The 6,504-nt window shown below is 36.0% G+C and overlaps 1 protein-coding gene across 5 annotated transcripts in view; it reads left to right on the top strand.

Annotated features, from left to right (window-relative positions):
- Positions 1 to 6,504, top strand: part of INIP (INTS3 and NABP interacting protein) — a 47,135-nt gene that overhangs the window by 33,682 nt on the left and 6,949 nt on the right. The window contains exon 1 of one of the 5 annotated variants that reach the window (XM_027839038.1): positions 1,908 to 1,967. The exons of the other annotated variants lie outside the window; for them this stretch is intronic. The gene's annotated coding sequence lies outside the window, so the exon portion shown is untranslated. Of the gene's footprint in view, positions 1 to 1,907; positions 1,968 to 6,504 lie in introns of those variants that run through there. 5 annotated transcript variants of the gene reach the window in all.

The raw sequence follows: 6,504 nt of genomic DNA, 5'->3' as shown, positions 1-6,504 counted from the left end.
GGGAGGGATGATAGAAGGGAGGGCAGATTGTGGGAGGGGGTAATCAGAAGCAAACACTTTTGAGGAGGAACAGGGTCAAAAGAGAGAATAGGATAAATGGGGTTGGGATAGGGTCAAGGGAAATATGGTTAGTTTTTCACAACCTGGCTATTATGGAAGTGTTTTTCTTGACTACACATGTACCTGTATGGAATTGCTTGCCTTCTCAATGAGGGAGGGTGGGCAGGGAGGAAGGCACAGAATTTGGAACCCAGAGTTTTAAAAACAAATGTTAAAAATTGTTTTTACATGCAACTGGGAAATAAGATATACAGGCAAAGAGATAAAGAAATCTATCCTGCCCTACAGGAAAGTAGAAGGGGAAGAGGATAAGAGAAGGGGTATGGTGATAGAAGGGAGGGCAGATTGGGGGAAGGGGTATTCAGAATGCACACCATCTTGGGGTGGGAGGAGGGGAGAGATGGGGAGAAAATTTGGAACTCAAAATCTTGTGGAAGTGAATGTTGAAAACTAAAAATTAATTAATTTTCTAAAAAAAAAGGAAGAAAATAAAAAGTTCTGTAAAACTAACCAACATATATACATATATAAACATATATAAATATATATAAACATATACATACGTACACACGTGTGTGTGTGTGTGTATGTATAAATAAAATGGCCAGGGTGATTTCTTTCATTGGTGAGTTCCTACAACCTCCATTATTTGAGGAAAGATCAGCACCATTCATCCCACTTTTCTCCCAGTTCTGCTCCAGACTTTCTAGACTTATTTACCCTGCCCCTGCATTAGTCTCTCTCCCCTTCCCCCTCACCCCTGCCTTTTCTTCTCCTTTTTACATATTGTGTCTTCCTTCATTTTTTTATGCTGAGACTTAATATTTTAAACATATAGAACTGAAAAATATTGGTAAGGTAGGAAACTTCCTCATTTTACTTGTGAGTTTTTGTATTTTCCTTCCTGATGGTTTTTAAAGTGCTCTAGGAGGAAAAAATAAGATTCAGTGAAAATATGTGGTCTTTTCCATGTTGCTAGATTTGATAAGAATAAATTTGCAAAGACAGAAATGTCATTTTCATACTTTTTTTTGCATAATTTCATATAAATTGAATTACTTGAAAAATCTCAGTTTTGATTATATGAATATTGTTAAAATACTTTTTATGTAGCTTAATTCTTATTTCCCTTCTTGGTGTGCTTCAGTACTTAATTTCTAAATATGGTAATTACTGAAGGTACCCTCCAAAACCAATTTTTCTCAAAATTTTGAGGAAAATTTATATTTTTCAGAATATCACTAGTTTCTAGTGTGGGAAAGTGTTTTGCTGACCATACTTTAATTTAGAAATCACTGCATGTTTTTTCTGGCTGTGGTTAAAGAATTTCCTATTTTCATTTTTGATTTGCCTTTTTTCAAAATCTCAAAGATTTTGGTATTTAACCATTTTCTGAGAAAAATGGCCTTTAATCAGAAGACCAATCTAGATGTAACCTAGAAATCTTATTATATAATATTATCCATGGGATAGCCATATCATTAACCTTACTTTAAGGAAACTTGTTATGGAAACCCATACATGCAAAAGAGTTACATTAGGGAATGCTTACTTATTTTATAAGTAATTTTTTTTTTTACACAAAGAATTAGCTATGGGATTCTTTTAAATAGAACATTCTCCAACTACATTTAGAATAGGCTCCTCCAGTACACTGAGAAATAGTTTACCAATACATGAATTTTCAGGACCACATATATTACATAAGATGAGTTACACTTCTAATAATAATAGCTCATGCTTATGTAGTACTTTATGTGTCATCTTCCCCCCCCCCCCGCCCCAGTCAGAGATAGAAAAAAAGTGTCAATATACACTAAAATATTTGAAACATTACTTTTCTGCAGTGGCAGTGAAGTGGAAACAAAGGAGATACTCATTGATTTGGAATGGCTAAACAACTTGTGGTATGTGAATTTAGTAAGATATTTGCTATAAGAAACAATGAATATGAAAACTACAGGAAGATATATGTTGATGCAATATATAAAACAATTCCAACAAGATTGACAACAAAAACCAAAACTGAATATTTGATGATGATGACCAGACTTGACCCTGAAGAAGCATTATGACAATGCACCTTCATCTCTTTTTTGTAGTGGGGTTCCACTGTGGATATAGAACACTGAATATATTATCAGCATTGATTTAGGTGTCAGAGATGTTTTTCTCTCCTTTGTTCTTTTTATTTTTGTTATAAAGAATGACTGGCTCTCTGTATGAAGGAAAAGGGTGGGGAGAAAATATATTGTGAAATATAATTGGAGTTTGAAGTATGGGTGTCCCTCAACCACTTCCCCTCCACATTAATCTGTAGATTTGATTAATAATTGCTTTGTTATTTTTATTCAGAAGTTGTGGATAATTTTATTGTATTATTTATAGTGATATGACTTTCATGTTTTGTTTCTTTTTTTAATTTGTCACGCTTTTCTGAGAGACCTTTGATTCTTATCTGTCTGCATCCTATCTTTAAGATCAGTTACTTTGGCTTACATAGAATTCATATATACTTTTAATATTGTTCCCTTTTGCTTATTTTTGCCTAATTTTTTTCCATTTATGTATTTTTTCGTTCTAAATCTGTCATCTCTTTTAGAACCTCTGCTTCTTTGGAGAGAATGTCCATTGCATCTTTTAAGTTCTGTAATGGTTTTTCATTTTTCTTTTTAGAGTGTTCTTCTTTTAAAAAGTTTATTACTTATTTAGTTTAGAATCATTAAAAAAAAAATTTGAGTTCCGAATTCTCTCCCTCCCTAGAGTCTCCCTCACCCATTGAGAAGGCAAGCAATATGGTATCAATTACATGTGAAATCATGTGAAACATATTTCTATATTAGCCATGTTACCAAAAAAAAAAAAAAAAGCAAAAAAAGTGAAAAAATTATACTTCAACCTGAACTCAGAGTTCATCAGTTCTCTCCCTGGAGGTGGATAGCATTTTTTCATTTTAAGTCTTTCGGAGTTGTCTTGGATCATTGTCTTGCTCAGAGTAGCCGAGTCTTTCACAGTTTATCATTGTTACATTATTGCTGTTATTCTCCTAGTTTTTCTCTCTTTACTTTGATAAGTTTTCTCAGGTTTTTCTGACTGCCTCCTACTCATCATTTCTTATAGTATGATAGTATTTCATCACAATTGTATACCACAGCTTGTTCAGCCATTCCCCAATTGATGGGCATCCCCTCAGTTTACAGTTCTTTGCTACCACAAAAAGAGCTGCTGTAAATATTTTTGTACATATAAGTCCTTTTCCTGTTTCTTTAATCTCTTTAGGATACAGACCTAGTAGTGGTATTGCTAGGTCAAAGGGTATGCACAGTTTTATTTCCTTCTGAACATGGTTCCAGAATGGTTGGACCAATTTACAACTCTACTAGCAGTGCATTGGTATCCCAATTTTTCCACATCTCTTCTAGCATTTGTCATTTTCCTTTTCTATCATGTTAGCCAAACTGACTGATTGGTGGTACCTCCAAGTTGTTTCAATAAGCATTTCTCTAATCAATGGTGATTTAGAGCATTTTTTTCACAACTCTAGGTAGCTTTGATTTCTTCTTCTGAAAACTGCCTGTTCATATCGTTTGACCATTTATCAATTGGCTCTTTTATAAATTTTACTCAGTTCCTTATGTATTTGAAAAATGAGTCCTTTATCAGAGAAATTTGCTGTAAAAAATTTTTCCCTCCAATTTCCTACTTTCTTTCTAATCTTGGCTGCATTGGTTTTGTACAAACTTTTGAAAATTTAATGTGTTTAAAATTTTGCTTCTTTTGGTCCTCTATCTCTTGTTTAGTCATAAATTCTTCCCTTATCCATAGATCTGACAGGTAAAATTGTCCATGCTCCCCTAAGTTGCTCCTTTTATGTCCAGATCATGTACCCATTTTGACCTTATATTGGTATATGGTGTGAAATGTTAGTCTGTACTTAGTTTCTGCCCAACTACTTTCCAGTTTTCCCAGCAATTTTTGGCAAAGACTCATCTCCAATCTAAGCAAAGACATTTATTGAGTGATGCCTCTCAGAATCAGGCTGTGTTCCAAGAAGAAACTGACAACTTCAGCAAGACAAGACAGGCAATTTTATAATATAATGATGCTGATTACATAACAGAAATTATGAATATTAAAAAGGCAGAAGGGATTTGTCAAGAGATTGGGTAATAGGGGAGAGGTCCCAGCCTCAGTGGAACTGTGCATGCAATTACCCACAATGCATATAGAAAAACCCATGGGGGGGGCATGTATATAAGATAATGATATTATAATAAGCCTTTCTACTTCAGAAGTTCACCTAAAGGACATCTTTTGCTATTCCTGGGCAGGTGCCTACTTAGGGAAAGTCTCTTCTGTTGTTTTGGGGTTCACATCCTGCTGGGGCATCCTGGTGGTGCTGCTTTCTGATTTGCTGGCTTTTGTGGTCCTGAGATTAGATGGATGTGGTTGTAGTTGAGTGCGTGGACATACCTGCTGTTTCTGTGAAAAATATGAGGAATGGGTCTGGGGCCAGTGGCTAGCTAGAGGCAGTGGCTAGGGTTCTATCACATGGACATGCCTTCTGTTCTAGTAGGGTATGAGTTCATGGACATGCCTGCTGTTCTTGTGAGGCAGTGAGGCATATATGAGGAAGTTAGGATATTGGGTTGAGGGCAGGGCAGTGACTTGGTAGGGGCAGTGGGCCTGCTGTTCACTGAGGCCTATGATTGAGTCTGGGGGCAGTGATGTGGTTAAAGCCAGACTGTGTGCTTAAATCAGGACATGCCTGCTGTTCAGTGAGGCCCATAAGGAAGTTTGAATATTGAAGCTGGGGGCAGCTTTATTAGGATTCCACCATCATGGCCTCTCTCTGAGTTTTTTACTCATTATTCCTTCTGCCATTATGAGTTTCTATATTGGTTTATATGCTTGTGAGCTAGGTTTTTATTAAGGCATTCTCCTTTTTGTTCTTTCATTCTTTTTCTTGTATTGCCAGTCACTTGTCTTAGTTTTTGTTTGATTCCTTCACTTTGCATTGCTGCACAAATGCCTGAGGCTCATTACTATGGGAGCCTGGACAGATCCCTGTCCAGAATATACTTTGGCAGGGGAAATACTTTCCCCAGCTGGATTAAGCTATTTTCCCTCTAGATTGTGGCTTTGTGTTTCTCATATTTTCCGCTTCCTCTTTCCCCTTTCCTTCCTTCCAGTGGCAGGGTGGAATCAGTGTCTGCAATTCAGTGGGGTCATCTTAGTCATTGTTCTGCAGGAGGGGACTGACTATAGCTATAATCTGAAGAAAAAATTTACAAAGTTGCTTATGCTTAGGCTCACTGTGCCTATCTGCCGAGTGAGTTGGGGATGCTGAGTTGGTTGTTTTGTCTCTGACCCTCTGTCTTGTGAATTTAGCTTTAGTTACTTCATATCTGATTCATAATTCTCCACCCCTTCACTCTACCTCCCCTTTTGTTGTTTTGGGTTAGAAACATTTGTGGAAAACATTATCCACCATCTTCTTGGTCATGTAATAAAAAGTCTCCCTTTCTGTGGTTTTCTACTAGTTTGCATGATTGTAGAACTCCAGATTGAATAGAGTACTCTAATAGAGGTCTGTTTCCTTTGTAACGGAAAGAGGGTTCGTTTACTGCATATTAGCACATTTTTGGGGTGTGAGGAGCTAGGCAATGGAGTTAAGTGACTTACCCAGGGTGACACAGCTAGTAAGTATCAAGTGGGTGAGGCCGAATTTGAACTCAGGTCCTCCTGACTCCACGACTGATGCTCTATCCACTGAGCCACCTAGCTGTTCCTGTTTGTGCATTTTCAACACTGATTTTTCAAATAGTAGTGATGCCTTTATTTGATTATTGATGGATAATCAAATGGGCAAGCTAAGTTACTTCACTTTTCTGGGCCTCAGGTGCCTCATCTATAAAGTCTTATGGAGGCCTCTAAATCTATAATCTCATGTTTGTGATGTAAATCAGTATCCTTTTCAGCATAGACTGATGGCCCCAAATTTAATTGAACAACTAATAGCATTCAGTTTGCTTCCTGGAGGTGAGCCAGACTCCATTTAGTTTCAGAGATTTGTTGAAATTGGCATTTATTTTATTGTTATAGAGATAAAATAAGGAATCAAGGAAGAACAAAATTAAGACAGTCTTTAAGGATTTGGGAAAGAGGAATGTATTTTATCAACTACCAGAGAGTTAATCATAGAATTAAACATTTAAAAAAATGTTTATTTTAAAAATAATGAATTTAAATACCAAATAAAACGAGCATTTTCATATTCATTGTGGAATAGGAGAGGATTGTACATGAAACTACAAGGCTATCAAATAGAGCTTGCTTTTCTTTTTAAGCATAGAATAACTTCAATGTAAACTTTCTTTTCTTTATTGTTTATTTTTAGTTTTCAACATTCACTTCCATAAGCTTTTGAGTTTTAAATTTTCT

The sequence above is a fragment of the Vombatus ursinus genome, unplaced genomic scaffold (assembly GCF_900497805.2).
Source record: "Vombatus ursinus unplaced genomic scaffold, bare-nosed wombat genome assembly UNPS02014832.1, whole genome shotgun sequence".
Classification (NCBI taxonomy): domain Eukaryota; kingdom Metazoa; phylum Chordata; class Mammalia; order Diprotodontia; family Vombatidae; genus Vombatus; species Vombatus ursinus.
Note: the sequence above shows the minus strand (reverse complement) of the source record. Positions and strands in the feature narration are given on the sequence as shown.